The 17,608-nt window shown below is 50.4% G+C and overlaps 1 protein-coding gene across 6 annotated transcripts in view; it reads left to right on the forward strand.

Annotated features, from left to right (window-relative positions):
• EHMT1 (euchromatic histone lysine methyltransferase 1) overlaps positions 1–17,608 on the forward strand; it is a 108,364-nt gene that overhangs the window by 25,739 nt on the left and 65,017 nt on the right. Inside the window, exon 1 of one of the 6 annotated variants that reach the window (XM_053282331.1) lies at positions 7,349–7,390. The exons of 3 other annotated variants lie outside the window; for them this stretch is intronic. The gene's annotated coding sequence lies outside the window, so the exon portion shown is untranslated. Of the gene's footprint in view, positions 1–7,348; positions 7,391–14,345; positions 14,432–16,859; positions 16,975–17,608 lie in introns of those variants that run through there. 2 more of the 6 variants (XM_053282332.1, XM_053282334.1) reach the window with 2 other exon arrangements.

Genomic DNA, 17,608 nt, shown 5'->3' on the forward strand with positions numbered 1-17,608 from the left:
TGGCTTGGAAATAATTTCTGAGCAGAAGAGGGGCTGCACATTTTGCTCCATAACTCTGCTTCGACAAGGCTTAGAGCTTAGCTTTTATTTTTATTTTTATTTTTTTTAATGAAATCTGAAATCTGGTTGAGCTAAGCAACCTGGGCGAGAGGCTTAAAATCCGGGTGCAACCTGGAATCCCGGGGGGCGGGCGTGGCAACTCTAGTCGTCATCCAGCAAGGGGCCAACTTCTACCACTTGCTCCCGGTAGACAGGCGAGTTTCAGGTAGGTTCTCAGGTGTCAGGAGTCCGGTCCCCCTCCCAGCAGAGGCCCCAGGAGACAGATTTTCTGTGCAAATGATCGGATCTGCTTTGTTCCTTGTGAGGAGAGTGGCTCTTTCCCTGAGTTTTGGTCCAATAAATAAAATTAGGAACATAGGGAGCTGTCATATACTGGGTCAGACCATAGGTCCATCTTGCTCAGTATTGTCTACACAGACTGGCAGTGGCTTCTCCGAGATTTCAGGCAGGAATCTCTCTTAGTCCTATCTTGGAGATGCTGCCGGGGAGGGAACATGGAACCTTTTGCTCTTCCCAGAGCGGCTCCATCCCCTAAGGGGAATATCTTATAGGGCTCACACATCAAGTCTCCCATTCTCATGCAACCACCAAGGCAGACCCTGCTTAGCTAAGGGGACAAATCATGCTTGCTCCCACAAGACCAGCAATCCTCTCTCCATTGTTTCTGTCCTGGTTGAAGAGATGGGAGAAATGAGTGGCAAACCCTTGATTGTCTTGGTGCTTCATTCTCTCCACTGCTTGCCCTCTCTGCCCAAAGAGTATTATCTATCTTGTTTTTTTTTTTAAAAGGTGCATGCAGAATATTATGCCTGTAAGTAAGGTTTCTGTGCACTTTGTCAGTAGCAAATGTTTTCCTTTTTCTTGCCATGATTCAGGGTTGATAACATTTAGTGTTATCAGAGCATGCATTCGTGGAATGCATTGTGGTCGGGACTGGGACGGATAGAATTAGATAACTTAAATAACATGAGGTGCTTTTTAAAAGGGACTTCATGGGTGCTTTGTTTTTTGTGGGAGATCAAAAACCTTCCTTCAAACAGGCTTCTCCGTTTTTTGTCCTTAAGAACCAACCTTTCAGAATGTTTCCTCCGTAGGGTGATGGGGGGAGGAATTTAATGGAAGAGGTGTTGATTTATTGATCTGTAATTATTTCTGCTTGTCTGCTTCACACTAGCATCTAACGGAATCTTACAATTTGCCTCTGTTATGTGAGCTACCAAAGTGATCGGCTTCATGCCCTCAAGTGGCCCCCTTTTTAATATCAAGGAGAGACAACCTGAACATGACGTTGACGGAAGGAGATCTGTTGTGTGTTTGTGTTTAGTCCAGGCCTGTTGGTCAACCCCTGTCACAATCGTCTCTTTGCAAACTAATGCAGGCCATGGGCAATTTTCTTTAAATCTCGGAGCCAGCCCATAAATTTCGGAGCCGGAGAGTGGACATTTCATGACAGGTAGTGTGGAGGCAGAGGGTAGCTTGACTTCTTTTTATTCCCTTTACAACATATTTAGAAGAGAGACAAGGCTGCTTGGGACAAATGCTGATTTTATCATATAACTCTACAGCTGCATTTCCTAGGCTAGGTGCCACGGTAACATTTCTGAGCCCCAAGGCCCCTGGCATCAGAGACTTGTCAAGCCCGGCCTTTGAGTTTGCCAGCTGTATGATTTGCATCCAAGAAGTGCACACACAGATTCTAAAGGTTCTGGCTGATGAGATTTTTGCCTGATTGGGGATGGGGCTGTCGCTCAGAGGTCCAGCATCTGCTTTGCACGCAGGAGGTCCCAGGTTCAATCCCTGGCAGCGTCTCCAGGTAGGGCTGGGAGAAACTCCTGCCTGAAACCTTGGAGAGCTGCTGCCAGTCAGTGCAGACGATACTGAGCTCGACAGACCAAGGGTCAGACTCAGTAGGAGGCAGCTTCTGTTGTTCCTCTGAGCTTGCTGTGACATTTGTCTAGCTCTGTGCTTCACGGCTAAGTGCCAGTGGAACAAGCTGGAAAGTATTGCAACAAATATTTGATTTGAGTAGAGGTGTGAATCATCCCTTGAATTCATACCTAGCTGCAGGCTCCAAGAAGCTCCATCCAGGGGCTACGAGAGCCGCCTTTACTGATGCTCTGTAGCAGCAATTGGAATACGAATATTCATTTGTTTGCATTATGACAAATATTTGCATTATGATGCATATTTATTCATTGATCATGTTTTCCTACCACCTGATATGTACATCTCTAGGTTTAGAGATGTACAAGATTTAAAACAATATTTAAAAAGTAAAAACACACGACACACAAAAATCCACAACACACAATAAAAGCCATCTTGTGAAACAGATTGTTAAAATGAATTCCAGTTAAAAGCCTGCAGGAACAGGTGCCTCTTGAAGGTCTTTCTGAAAACAGAGAGAGAAAGAGGTGTTCCTCTTTCAACAGGGAGCATATTCCAAAGGTCTGGGGCAGCCCCAGGGAAAGGCTGGTCCCGAGTTGCCACCAAACGAGCTGGCGGCAACCGTAACCAGACCTCTCCAGAAGATCGTAATCGGCAGCAGGGTTCATGACAAAGAAGGCGCTCCCTTAAATACCCTGGGCTCAAGCTATTTAGGGATTTATAGATAATAACCAGCACATTGTATTTCACCCGGAAACATACCAACAGCCAGTGCAGTTCTTTTACAACCGGTGTAATACAGTCCCTTCGGGTTGCCCCGGACACCAGTCTGGCTGCCGCATTCTCCACCAATTGTACTTTCTGGGCTACATACAAGGGCAGCCCCAGGTAGAGTGCATTACAGTAGTCAAGCCTGGAGGCTACCAGCATATGCACAGTGATCCCTCGCCAACCGTGAGTTTCCCAATCACAGATTTGAATATCCGCGACCGGGAAATTGTGGTAGGTCTCGCCAACCGTGACCTGATTATCTGCAATTTGGTGAGATTTTCCCCACCCCAATTTTGTTTTTTTTCTCAATTTCTGGGGGGTCAGGGGGTCATTTTCGGGGGTCCACTTCGCTCCTCTTACTCACTCCTGGTGATTTGGAGGAATTTCCCCCTATTTTTTACTGTAAGTTATGGTCCTTTCACGACCACGATTCCCCTAACCCTCTGCTTGCCGTTGATTTCAATGGCTCGTCTACCGCAGATTTGCCAACCGCGAGGTTTCCCCGGAACAGAACCCTCGTGGTTGGCGACCTGATGACTCAACTTCTCAACAAAAGTTCCCAAAGCGGTTTTTAACATAGATATAAATAAATAGATAAAATGACGGCTCCCTGTCCCCAAAGGGCTCACAGTCTAAAAAAGAAACCTAAGATAGACACCAGCAACAGCCACTGGAGGGATGTTGTGTTGGGGACGGATAGGGCCAGCTGCTCTCCCCCTGTGAAATAAGAGCACGTTCAATTTCAGTGGAGCAATCGCTCGCCAAGGGTTGCACTGCTGCCTGAAACCCTGGAGGGCTGGCGTCCTTCTTTCAAAACGGTACTGATGCAGAACCTGCAATGTTAAGTGCCTTTCCTGGTTGCCTGCTTATGCTGTTCATCCGCTGGAAACAAGAGTTCCCCAGTCCAGCACAAGTAGGAGACTCGTGCCTTGCTTCCCCTAACTCCTCTCCAAAGAGGAATTGGTCTGGGGCACGCATCTTCCGAAAGCGGTGGCCCTGAATGCCCGGCTTGCCGTATCCTCTGTATAGGTTAATTTTTAATTCCGTCAGAATCTAGCGGGTTTCCACAAAAGCTTTCTTGCTTCACCCTGACAAGTGCGGATGGTACTTTTCCCATTATATAACCCTTTCTGAAAAGCCCTGCTTTCAGGAATGATGGGTGCTTTTGTGTGTGTGTGTTGTTTCCAAGGTAACAAGCTGCAAATACTTGAGCTTCATGCAAATGCGCTCAACAGATGTGCCGCACACTTAAATGGACTGAAATATTGTGTGTGTGTAAAAAAAAAAGAAAAAAGCGTGTGCACACACAGAGTATGCAAGTGTTCGAGGCAAAAGCAAAGGAGAGAATAGGATGGCCTTATTGCTTGGCTCCCCAGAGAGTGTGGGACTACAACTCCCACCATCCCCTGCTACAGCTGCTGAAGGCTGGGGTTGATGGGATTTGTAGTCCAGCAACATCAAGTTTGGAAACTGCTGGTTTAATGGAAATGTAAACTGGCAAATCATGTCTGCTGCCAAAGAGAGCAAAGCAGAGCTGGTCTGGTGGTAAAGGTAAAGTGTGCCGTCAAGTCGATTTCGACTCCTGGCACCTACAGAGCCCTGTGGTTTTCTTGGGTAGAACACAGGAGGGGTTTGCCATTGCCTCCTCCCGCACAGTATGAGATGATGCCTTTCAGCATCTTCCTAGATCGCTGCTGCCCGATATATTACCAGCGGGGATTTGAACCGGCAACCTTCTGCTTGTTAAGCATTTCCCTGCTGTGCCAATTGTGGTAGCAGGCATGAATTGTCCCCCTTTGCTAAACAGGGTTTGCCTTGGTTTGCATTTGGATGGGGGACTGCCAGTGTTCCCTCTTAAGGCGTGCGCATGTGTGCGTGCTCACAAGTTGTTTTTTTTATGTCCGCTCAGTTAATTTTAGATCCCACTCGGGTTGAATCCGGAAGGCCCCACTCTGAATGCACATGCGCACACACACTGCCTTGATACTGCTGCCCAGAACAAAACTCATCTCTGCTCAGAGATGAGAAAAATTGGAGGGACTACTGGTGACTACATGTGAGCGCTGTAAGATATTCCCCTTAGAGGATGGGGCCGTAGGTCAGTGGAAGAGCATCTGCTTTGTATGCACAAGGTCCCAGGTTCAATCCCTGGCAGCATCTCCAGGTAGGGCTGGGAGAGACTCCTGCCTGGAACCTGGGGGAGCCGCTGCTAGTCAGTGTAGACAATATTTTATTATTGGTTATATTTGTACACTGCCCCAAACTTAGTCTCTGGGTGGTTCAGACAACAATATAGAACAAACTGAAGCGAGAACTAAAACATAAAAACCTCAGTATTTAGTGTTTGAACCTCAGTATTGAGCTGGACTTGGCACAAAGCTGCTTCTTGCGTTCCTAGAGACGCTGCGTGCCTAATCTTGTGTCGGGAGTAGATGAACCTGCTAGGTATTCTAGGAGAGGTGGTGTCACAAGGCCAGGTGGCTGCCTTGGGGCCTTTTGATCTGTGAGCAGGATGGATCTGCTTCTTCCAGAGAGAGGACGCCGAGGCATTTTAAGCAGTGCGTGGAGTTGCTCGGCCGGATGCGTTGTGCGTTGAAAACCGTGCGTGTCGGGGTTTCGAACCGTGTTCTCCGAAGCTCGGCGCGGTTTGTGCGAATGGGATTGCGGCCGGACTGACTCTCGTTTGGATCAGGAGCCGAGTGGTGTTGACGGGTGTTGGTTTGCCTTTTGAGCACGAAGTAAAGTAAAATTGTGCGGTCGAGTCAGTGTCGACTCGTGGCGCCCACAGAGCCCTGTGGTTGTCTTTGGTAGAATACAGGAGGGGTTGACCATTGCCTCCTCCCACACAGTATGAGATGATGCCTTTCAGCATCTTCCTATATCGCTGCTGCCCGATACAGGTGTTTCCCATAGTCTGGGGAACACATCAGCGGGGATTTGAACCGGCAACCTCTTGCTCTCTAGCCAAGTTACGTCCCCGCTGCAGCATTAGGTGGCTAAACAGTGGGAAATCAGCTGCTGCCCAGTGTGAACAGATAAGGAAAGATAGCATTGAGGATGTCCTGGAAACAAGTTTTCTTTGGGTCTAGTAGCGAGCCCCAAAAATCAAGAGCCAGAGAACCGGCACTTGGGAAGATGGCTAGGCTTAGTGATGGACGTTGTGGAGGAATAGGGTCACGGGCTTCTCTTGTGTGTTACTTTACAAGTAACACACTTAGAACAGAAACAGGGCTGTCTTGGGTGAATCAAGATCCAAATATCCTAGCGCCTCTGAATATCCTAATTTCAGTGCCAAAGTTAAATTCCTGTGGCACTCTGGCGCCTGGGATCAGTGTTCTCTCTACGGTGTGCGCATGTGCACACGCTCACAAGTTTCCCCCCCCCCCATGTCCCCATGTTTTCGATCCCGCTCAAGTTGAATCCGGAAGGCCCCACTCTGAATGCAGGTACGCAGACACTGCCTTGATCCTGCCACCCAGAACAAAACACATTCTGCACACAGATGAAAAAATTTAGAGAGAACCCTGCCTGGGAATTGCGAAGCCCTGGCGTAACCATATAAAAACGGCATAATTTTAATTCAGTCTTGGTCGCCGAGTAGAGATTTCTCATGATTGATTTACCAGCTCGGCCAAAGAAATCTTGGACTGCATCCTGAACAACTTAAAATAAATAAATAAATAAATAAACCCCAGAATATTATATTCAGAGAAAGCATGAAAATATTATATTAGGAGAAAGCATGAAAACATTGAGGCATGTTAAATGTAGGAGGAGATGCAAAGGTACTAACAATTTGTTGGGCTAGGAGAGAGTGTGGGATTCTGGATGCCGAGAAGTGAGCAAAAAGAGTAGTTCTATTGAATCTCGAGAGCTATTGACATAACTGCTAAGAGCTACCATTTTTGTCGTGAGAGTCAGCCTGTGCAAATCTCCTTTTGAAGGTGGAAATGGCTGCTGTTAGCGTTCTGAGGAGCTTGAAGAATACAAATTAGAAACCCAGAAATCACGTATATGGAAATCCCCCCCTCTAGTAATAGAAGTTTCCCCGCCCAACCAATATAAAGTGGGCTGGGTTTTCATACTTCCCCTGCTTTCTTGAAAGGTGTGTATGTTTTGCATGTCGGTGTGTGTGTGTGTGTGTGTGTGTGTCTCCTACTATATTACCTGCCTTGGGTTTGAATAGGTTTCCAAGCAGTACGAATGATCCCATGTTTAGCTTTCAGGTTTGTCAGCCTGTGGCTCTTGACAGCGGTCAGAAACCCAGGTGCAAGCACCTTCTCTTATGGCCCAGGAGGACATTTGGATCGCGGAGCGGCCCGTTGTTAATTGGTGTGTCCCTTTTTGAAATGCAACCTTGAAATGCATCCGCTGGGCTAGACCCACACACATTTCTTTTTGGCAGCCCTACACATCTGCATCCGGCTCCACCTGGACGAGGCCCTGGATCCAACCGGCCAGGTTGGCTGAATCCCTGGGAATCCTGCTCTTTGAGCTCAGGGCACATTTCCTTATGCTTACGTCTCATTAAAGCCCTGAAATGGCTGGAGATCAGCTGCGACTGAGCATGCTCCAGAGTGGAAACTGCACCCATAGAGGGAGATGGAATTGTGAATGAAGGAGTTTAGAGGCCTGGAAGGCGGTCTGCTGCTTTCTCCAGACAGAACCAGAGGTAGGGTGAGCCAGCCAGCTCCTTCTCTGGCCAAAGGGGTGCCCAGAGGGTTTCTGCCACAGGGCTGGAGCGTTGGTTTTCCTTTTGGCAAGCCGCCCGGTTGACACAAGCTGGCTCCAGCCTGCTCCCAGCTGATCTGTGTGTGGGGACTGGGAAAACAAAGGCCTCTTACTGGTCTGCAGACCGGTCTGTGGCTTGAGGAACCGGCCAGGTGGCTTGGCCCACAAGCTCGTCCGCCAGGGGAGAGGGAAGGACGGAAGTGGTGGTAGGGGCGACCGGTGGGGTGTGCTCCTGAATTGTGCCCCTCTTCCTGGGCCTGGCCCCATTATCTTAAGAGGGTGGCCATCACTTCACTGGAGGTTGCACAGAAAGGGAAGGGAAGCCAACAACAGTTGCGTTCTCCTTTTGTTTTATTGATGCCCCGCTTTTCTTCCATGCTGGATTTTTGTTTCCTCTTGGTTAATGATTTATGGGATGCCTTGAGAGGGATCGGACCTTGTGAAACAGAAAGCTGTTGTGGCAGTGCAATTCCTGGGGTGGTAGATTAGTGATGTGGCTGCGGGGTGTGTGTGTGTGTGTGTGTGTCTTCACGTTTGGTTCGTGCATTGTTCTGTTCTGATTAACACATAGGGAGAGAACGGTTCGGACATAGGTCTTGGTCACACAGTGCCTTTGCTTTATTATCAGATTTGCATTGCAGCGCAAAGGTAACTCTAACCTCACCAGCTATTCTGAGGTTCTCGCTTGCAGTTGGGGGTTGCTTTGGCGTTGTGCTGACCTCGGAAGCTGCCGACTGCTGAGTCACGACCTTGGTCCACCTCGCACAGTGTCGTCTCTTTGGACTGGAAGCAGCTCTCCAGCATCTTAAGTAGGGGTTTTCCCTGGCCCTACTTGGCAGATGCTAGGGGTTGTTGTTGTTGTTGATGATGATAATAATAATAATAATAATAATAATAATGCCCAAAACTTGCATCGCTTGAATCGGGGTCTCTCGAATCGGGGTCGAATCGGGGATCTTCTGCATTCGAAGCAGCTGCTCTGTCATGGACCTCTGAGCCCTTCCTCATATATGAAGCTGCCTTCCACTGAGTCAGACCCTTGATCTGTCTCGCTTCAGCTCAGTATTCTACTCTGACTGGCAGCAGCTCTCCAGGGTCTGGGGTACTCTTCCTCAGCCCCACCTGGAGATGCTGCCAGAGACTGAACCCAAGACCTTCTGCATGGAAAGCAGATGCTCTGCCACTGAGCTACAGCCCCATCCCAGTGACCTTGGTAAAGTGTGCCGTCGAGTCGGTTTCGACTCCGGGCGCCCACAGAGCCCCGTGGTTGTCTTTGGTAGAATACAGGAGCACGTTCTTGACATTAAGAGCATGCATGATTCACACATGATCCTCCACTCTTCACAGGCGATGGTCTGTAGCTGCTGCTACTACAGACAGTCAGATTTAATGAAGACATGAGGTCTTCTGATTTGGCAAAGCCTTGCTCCTGATGGATGAGCCTCCCTATGCTTAGCTCGGGCCGGCATGCGAATGCAAGTTTTAGGGATGTGGAGAATTATGCTTTGCCTGTTGGTTGCGTCTAGGTATAGAGTCACCGTATAATTCACCAGATTACGTTTGCTGATCTGAACCACTCAAAAAACCTTTTCTCCGTTGAAAGACCTTGTTTCCAGCTATTCTATACACTAGTAGGTAGAGGCGGTATAGAAATCGAATTAATAATAATAATAATTAATAGATTATTTCTATACCGTTTTCTGAGGGCAGAATCTAGGAAATCATAAGCGTGCTTTCATCCTATCCATTTGGTTAACGGCAACGTTCCCTGTAACAAGGATTCTCCCAGGTGGTGTTGACTACGACTCCCATCATCCCTAGCTAAAGGCCATTGCAGCTGGGGGTGCTGGGAGTTGTAGTCAACAGCATCTAGGAATCCCTGTTGCAGGGGACACAGGTTAGCAGGGCTTTGCAGTATACCTGTATCACCTGCCCTTGGGTCTGTGCGTTTGCCTTCCTGGCTGATGGAAAGCCGAAGCAGACGCAAACCTTGCTGCATTTTGATTCAACCTCAAACACGGTCAGTTGTGGCATGAACCCAGAAACGCATTTCCCAGATCCCAGCGTGTCAGTTTCCCATCACCTGGAAGGTGCCACCACCACCGCATAGGAACACAGGGAGCTGCCATATACCGAGTCGGACCCTTGGTCCATCTAGCTCAGTATTGTCTACACCAGGCCTGCTCAACTTCGGCCCTCCTGCAGAGATGTTGGCCTACGACTCCCACCATCCCTGGCTCTTGGCCACTGTGGCTGGGGATTATGGGAGTTGTAGTCCCCTTAAGTGGCGCAGTGGGGAAATGTTTGACTGACAAGCAGAAGGTTGCCGGTTTGAATCCCCGCAGGAGAATATCTTACAGTGCTCACATGTAGTCTCCCATTCAAATGCAAGCCAGGGCAGACCCTGCTTAGCTAAGGGGACAAGTCATGGGTTCTACCACAAGACCGGCTCTTCTCCTGAGATGCATTTAGATGGCAAGAGCCAACCGGCACTCTGTCTTTGCGGGATGGTCTTCTGCACCAACCCCCCCCCCCCCAGTAGGAGGAAAGAGGCGTGCTGTGGGTGAATGGCTTTTAATCCTGGAAGAGGAAAAGGGAGAAACCAGCCATTCTGTCACATTGTGCTAGGTAGGTTCCGCGTTTAAAAAAAAAAAAAGGCTACAACTCTAGGAAGATGTAAGTGGGAAGTGAGAATTCTTCCATTCCTCTTTTATGTTCATAGTTGAAGAAAAGAAAGCCTTGAAAAGAGGATATCTCTGCTATAACATCATTAAGCCAAAGCCCGCTAGGAAGTAAGTGCTGCTTTCGGTAAAGGGATGGTTTTTGTCCTTTCCCAAATGGGAGATCTTTGGGTTGAAGGGGTGGCCTAAAGGAGTTTCAAGCCCTGGGGGAGAGAGAACTGGGGACCTCGACCAAGGGATCTCGGTGGCTTTTAGGACAGGGCTGCCCAACCCGGGCCCTCTCCCAGTTGTCGGGCTGCAACTCCCACCCTGCCAAGCCCCAGGGGCCACTAATCAGGGGTGATGGCAGATGTAGACCCAACAACAGCTGGAAGGTCAAAATGGCGCAGAGCATCGTTTGAAAGAGACGGCCAATGGCTTTCCTGGAAGGAAAGCTTTGGCTTGAAGGTAGCCGTTTCCGGGAGTGGGGTGTAGGGGTAATCTAGATTTAAGGTATATAAATTCAGTCAATCTGAATGAATGAATGAATGAGAACAGCCCTGTTGGATCAGGCCCAAGGCCTATCTAGTCCAGCCTTCTGTTTCTCACAGTGGCCGACCGGATGCCTCTGGGGAGCCCCCATAGGCAAGAGGTGAGGGCATGCCCTCTCTCCTGCTGTTGCTCCCCTGCAACTGGTATTTGAGGGCATCTTGCCTCAGGGCAGGCCTGCTCAACTTAGCCCCCCCCCAGGTGTTTTTTTTTTTGGACTTCAACTCTCATAATCCTCAGCCACAAGGGCCAGTAGCCACAGCTTATTGGCCACAGTGGCCAAGAGCCAGGGATTATGGGAATTGTAGGGCAGCATGGCCGAAGATGAGCAGCTCTGCCTCAGAGGCTGGATTTGGCTGATCGCCCTCAGACTTTGGTCCGTCGTTGCCTCAAAACCTAGTCTTCTAGCTTAGGGGTTAAATTTGTTAGCCTTTAAGTTTCAGGGTGCCACTTGGTGGTTTTTACTGGCATGGGGGCCATCCTAGGGGATCCTCGAGTTAACACCAGGTCTGGGAAGCAACATGGTTGTTGTTCAAGTTGAGTGGTTTGCCGTGGTTGCATATGTTGTTTCACTAAACCAGGGGTTTAGGGTTCCTCCAGATGTTGCTCAACTACAACTCCTATCACCCCCAGGTACAATTTATTTTGGTGAGAGTTGCAGTTCATCAACATCTGGAGGAACCCAGGTCGGGAACCCTGACACGAGATGAACCCCGACACGAGACGAATCCCTGACACGAGACGAAACTTCGGCCCTCCTGCAAATGTTAGCCTACATCTCCCATCATCCTTGACTATTGGCCACGGTGGCTGATGGTGATGGGAGGTGTAGTCCAACTACAGCTGAAGTTGTGCAGCCCCGGATTGTTATATTATTAGATAATTAAAATATTGCCTTGGCCATCTTTAGGAAAGAGCCTTTTTGTGGAGTGACAACTTCCACTGCAGAGGGCCAAGGAGTTAAAACTTGACCATTTTCTCCCCTTAAAGGTTAGATTGCTTTTCTTCCTTCCTGGCACACTAAATGCATATTTGGGTGTGTGGCAACGATAACTGCAATGTCTTGCAGGCTCTGTTAGGGAGAGAGGTTATGCCTATGAAATGGCTGCCGTTTCCACAATAGGCAGGGAGCAGGGTGGAGAGGAAATGGTCTCCTTTCTGAGCTTTGACGCACGGGCCTGTAGAGGGAGCCAGGACCGCCGTTCATGGAGACCAAGAAGGAAGCAACCTCCTCTGCTATAAACAGCCTTTGTCCCGGGCACTGCAAACGTGAAAGCTGTTGGTGATGCCAGGACCCAGTTCCAGACCTGAGTGCAGAGAGCAGGGCCGAGCTTCTCTCCTGGGTCGGGAGCCGATCCTTCTGCCAAGAAGGGGAAACCTTTCTCTTCCGTCACACGACGTACGTCCCAGCTTGGCTTTGGTGGGAGAGTAGGCCATGGAGCTCACGTTATGCGCTGGTCTTTGTTTCCAGAGCGGTGGTGGGGTGTATATTCTGTTCTGAGCCGATAACTTCCAAGAGTTGGAAAATACTTTTAGCATTGGAGGCTTTAAGTCTAAATCCACATGGTGGGAAGAGAGACATGCTGAATTTAGTGCAACTTGCGTCTGTGTTTCCATATTTACGACTGGGCGAAATGGTGGATAACACACCTCTCTCTCTCTCTTTCCCCGTCACATGCCTTTTAAGAAGCAAAGAGCCTGCCTTCCTCAAGATTTCACTTGAAACATGAAAGTGCTTTGCCCGTTTGAGTGCTGAACTCCGATGGGTTTTTGCCGGGCCCTAAACTGAGGTCTGAGATACAGGCCAGAAGCGCTGTATGTGGGAGGCTGTTGCATCGCAGTTTGTGTGTGGTGTTGGCGTGGAGTGCAGAAATGTGTGTAAGCGGCACAGGGCTTTGTCCTGCAGAGTTTGCACCTCCTCCCGGAGTTTATTTTGCATACCCATGTGCCAAAGAAGCCCGGCGTTGGAAGCTGCATGTGAACGCTCAACGCTGCCTTAACAGCGAGGGGTGTCGGGGGGCGCCCATTGCTTCCGGTTTCCTGCGGCTTTAATCGCAGATTGCTGCCATTTCTAGGGGCCCACTGTACGTCGAACAGAACTTGAGGCTGTTTCAGCAGAATCTCCAGTTGGACGACGGTGACATTTGCTCAGAACTGTCACCTTGAGGTTGTGCTTGTGTGTGTGTGCCTGTGGTCTCCTTTACTTGTCCTCCTAGGAGTGCTGTGGCAAACCACTTGGTGCTTTGAGAAAGCCAGCATTTGCGGTCCAGCTTGCTTACATTAGGCCATCCCCGTTTTCCGTGCACGTGTTCGGTGGAACTTCACGTTTCTGGCTTGCCGTGGTAAAAGACCCTGTCCATTGACACAGGCGTTGGTAAGGGCTAAGAGCAGTCTTCAAACAAGGAGGCAGCTAGGATTTAGAGCAGGCCTGCTCAGCTTAGCCCCCCCAGCTGTTTTTGAACTACAACTCCCAGAATTCCCAGCCACCGTGGAAATTATGGGAGCATTGTCCACAGTGGCCAATTGCCAGGGATTATGGGGATCGTAGGCCAACATCTGCAGGAGGGCCGAAGTCGGGCGGCCCTGATTTAGAGCGTGTGGCTCAGGCCCGGTGGCTTCCCTACGTCTCTCTGGATTTGAGTTTTTAAGCCCTCTCTCTTTGCCCTCCGTCAGCTGGGCTGGCTTTCCACAGGCACACGCTGGATTGATGTCCCTTGAGTCCTCCAAACAGCCACCACGATCTCCAGCTCTCCTTGCTAGGAAGAGTTCTGTGCTCTTTCTCTAGGACGCGTGCACCGAGAAAGCCATCGATTCCTGGGTCACACACAGAGCCTCTTTCGTCAGAGCTCTGGGTCGCCTGTTCCCTTCCTTTGGGATAGGAAAAAGGAAAAGGTTGGGCCAACTCTCACGCGTCGGCTTCAGTATAAACCGGCGGCTGCACTTTGTCGTAAGCAGCTAGCCTTTAACCTTAAGAGGGCTTGGCCGTTTTGCGGGAGGGCCCTTTGGCCGACTTAAGAAGATTGCGAGGCTTTGAGTTCTTGCCCCGAAACTGCCTGTTGTTGAGAAACTGAAATTTGTCGCTCTGAATCTGGTCGGTTTCCTTGGGACTCTTGGTTGTGCTCTCTGTCCTGCTCAGTTTAGATCAGTGCTGGCTTCTGCTTTGAATATTGACCTGCTGTTTCCCCTTCCTTCTTTGGTGGCAGGGGGGGGAGCAAAAGAACCCCCGTTTTGTCCGTGTTGCAGGCCTGTTAGTTGAAGGAAGCACGAAGACTAGTGTTCCCAAATGGAGAGAAGCGGCAGCATTCCAGCTAGCTAAAAACCCGCTTGTGGGCATTGCAAAACCCAATCGGGCTCTTTTTCGCCTAAGCGACCCCGTTGCATTTTGCAGAAGAGTTGACACACACGCTGGCATGAACCCGGCTCTTCTCCCAGGCCCTTCTCCTTTCCTTTCAGGCACGGGAGCAACTTAGGGCTTGGCCTGGGATCAGATGGTGGCCTGATTTACCTGGATCCGACCACACGTTGCGGCTCAGGGAGGCCCTGTCCCTGCCTGCATCGCCGGGGAGTTCAGGAGCTCGAGCAGCAGGCAATACCCTCCAAGCCTCTCTGAAATGGCTGCAGCTTCAAGAGTGAAATGGTCTCCACTGGGCATGCTCATTCTGTAGAGGGAGCTTTTCGTCACATGAGCCGGCACGGAGTCACTGCTCTTGAGGATCGGGGGGTCTGGCACTCGTGCAGGCTCCCTCCCAAAGAAGCCCACGCCCCTTTTGCAGGTACGGTTGCTTGCAACGTCCACCTTCCCTTGGCTCTTAAGGGGGAGATTCCTTTCTGGTGGTGCCGTTGTAGAGACGTTACCATGTAGGAGGAGGAGAAAGCTTGGAGAGAGAGTGAAAGATGAGCATTGCTGGAGTCCGATGGGTCTCTCTTTTGTTGTTTGTTTTTTGCCCCAGACAAGAACCAAACAGCAGCGCTGAAAGACATGCCTCTTGCCTATAAATGCAGAATATTTAATAGTGTCTGGGGTTCATTTTTGGAGGAAAAGGCTTGGAAGTTCCCCACGGACCATGTCGTCGCCTTCCTGTCTCTCTCTCTTTCTTTTTCTCCTTCTCTTTATTTCCCCAAGACGGTGTTTGTTCAGGAGGGTGTTATTCACAGTTCTGAGGTTTCAGGAAAGCTGGTGTTGAAATTTGGCACGTGTCCGCTGTTTTTTAAGCTCACCGGCTTCGTTTGCTGTACATTTCAAAGCAGGGCTGGGGGTGGTTTAGCAGGAGGCCTATGCCTGAGGCCGTCTGTCAGGTCTGTAGCTTCCCGGGGCGAACACCGCGGACCCTTCTGCTGATGTGGGACTCCAACTCCCATCGTCCCTGATGCTTGGCTGTTGTGGGGCTGATGGGAGTTGGAGTCCAACCCCTGCGGAAGAGGCCAGAGGTGTGTAGCCCGACATTACGGTTTGGTCTCCAGCGCCATCTTGTAAAATGTATTTGTGCCAAGGAGACGTTTCTGGGAGGCTTCAAGTGTTTGAGGGCTGTGATCCACACGGGGGCTGGTTCCACGTGCCCGACCAGAAGCATTTCCAGAGACCTTGACTTGTGTCCAAGCGTAGGGTTTGGGATTGCGTGACATGGACTTGTGTGTCAGTTTGTCAGGCGTGAATCCATTTTGACGGGGACTTGCTGTCTCTTCGGCATTCCGCTGTTCCGTCTGGGCATCGATTTATAATGCTGGTTTCAAGAGCAAGCGTGCCTTTTCGATAGGCCCGTCCTCAAGGTGAAAGCGTCCAGAAACCAGACCTCTGTTCTTCATCGTGTCCTCTTGGTAATCGCAGAGGATTGGGAGGTGTGAGTGGTTGCTCTTTCTGCGATGATGCAAAATATCCAGTCTTTGATTCGAGAGGAGTCTAAGGCAAGTATAAAGGGGAAGCGTGCCGTCGAGTCGGTGTTGACTCGTGGCCGCCACCGAGCCCTGTGGTTTTCTTTGGTATTAATTATACAGGGGGGGTTACCATGGCCTCCTCCCGCGCAGTGTGAGATGATGCCTTTCAGCATTTTCCTATATCGCTGCTGCCCCATATAGGTGTTTTGCATAGTCTTCCCATAAGAGGGGCCCCCTCTTATCTATCTATCTATCTATCTATCTATCTATCTATCTATCTATCTATCTTATCTATCTATTATTTCTCTGCTTGGGAAGCTTTTGCTGCGAAGTGGTATATAAATTGTTGTTTGGGGACTTCAGCCCGACATCGGCAGCTTGGCAGGAGAGAGTCGAAGAGAGCCCTGTTCCCTCGCAGGGGGATTTTCCCAGATGTTGACGACTACAACTCCCAGCATCCCCAGCTGCAAGTGGCTTTTGCTTGGGGGGTGATGGGAGTTGTGGTCCACAGCACCTGGGAAATCCCTGTTAGAGGGGAACACTGGTCTACTGGAGCAGCGTTTCTCAACCACCGGTCGGTGGACCAGTGCTGGTCTGTGAGAAATTAATCCCCAGCTGTGCACAAAGGATGTACCAGCCCATGACTCCAAAAATGTTGAGAAACACTGTACTCGAGGACGCTGCGTCTGGCTGCCTTGTGGGGTTTAACGACCGTGCTCCAGTTGGTAACTTCTCCCTCTCTGCAGAAATGTTGCAGAGGAGAAGCAACCCCGGTGCATTTCAGGCAGAAAGGGCTCTTTCCTTTCCTCTCCCCCCTGCCGCCAGTGGAAGGCGCCAGCGATGGTCGCCACGGAGGGAAATGCCGCCTGGAAGCTTGGCTTCCCCTTTCCAAAGCCCTGCAGCACGTGCATCCCACTGGATGGAGCTGCGAGAGCAACCAGGGCTGGCTGGCTGGCTGGCACCTCAAAATCCACCCTCCTCTTGGTTCCTTTGGGAGAGAGGCTTTTTGATCTCCAGGCTGGCCCTCCGGAGAGGAGGCCCACGGCACGGAGGAGAGGGACTCCTCGCCTGGCAGACCTTCTCTTGGGCCGCCGGGAGAAAATGGCAGCTCAGCTCGTTCCCTCTGCATGTGTGCGTGTGTGTGTGTGTGCCTGTAAACAATGCAGTTATGAAATGGCAGTGCAGGGCCGGAGCTGAGCATGCTCAGCCGGCAGCAGCCTGTAGGGGGAGGCGAACCGAGTGAGATGATCTAATGCAGAGCAATTTTGGGGATGGAAAAGGAAAGGCCCGGCTCCATCCCAATGACAGAGCAGGAACGTGGCTTCTGGGACCAGGCCTGTGGGCTGTGTCTGGCAGCTGCGGTGGACCGGCTGCCCTCGCAGGATCTGGCCTTCTGGTTGGGGCGCCTTGGCTTTTGAGCCTTCCCCCAAAGGATCAACTCTTAGTAAGGGCTTTGTTGTTTCTTAGGAGGGGATAGGCCCCTGGTTCACCCTTTCTCTCTTTTCTCTTTCTCTCTCTGCTCTCGCTACCTTTTTGCAGAATGCCCTGTTGGCCATCCTCTCTTGTACACTGGCTGGATTTTATTTTGAATGTGAAAGGGGTCCAGGTTTTTGTGGGGGGGGGGGGTGGGTGGGAGCCCTGCACGCCAACGTATTGTGAGAACACCTTGGGGGAAGGGGCCACATTGCATCTGCCTCCTGACTTCCTTCCCTCCTGACCCTTCATCTGAAGCTGGGAGTGGCGTGTCGTTGGGAAGGATAGAAGAACAGGTCTGAATTGGGCAAAGGGGACTCTGGACGTTGGTGTTAGAGGCGAGGTGTGGGGAGACCCCTCGCTCTGAGACTTCTTGAGCTAAACCATCGGCCCTTCTCTTTGCCCAATCTCTGCTCTCCTTTCATCATGTTTTATTCTTGTTATCTTTGTAGGTCTCCTAAGTTTCCCAAACGGGACGGTTTCCTGCCATCCAGAGAGCACAGCCTGTGCTGTGTGCCTGAGGCTAGACTTACCAGATCCTAAGCATGTTTATTCTTGAGTGAGTCCCATTTCTTTCCGTGAGACTCACTTCCAGGTAAGTGTGC

The sequence above is a fragment of the Hemicordylus capensis genome, chromosome 17, assembly GCF_027244095.1.
Source record: "Hemicordylus capensis ecotype Gifberg chromosome 17, rHemCap1.1.pri, whole genome shotgun sequence".
Classification (NCBI taxonomy): Eukaryota; Metazoa; Chordata; class Lepidosauria; order Squamata; family Cordylidae; genus Hemicordylus; species Hemicordylus capensis.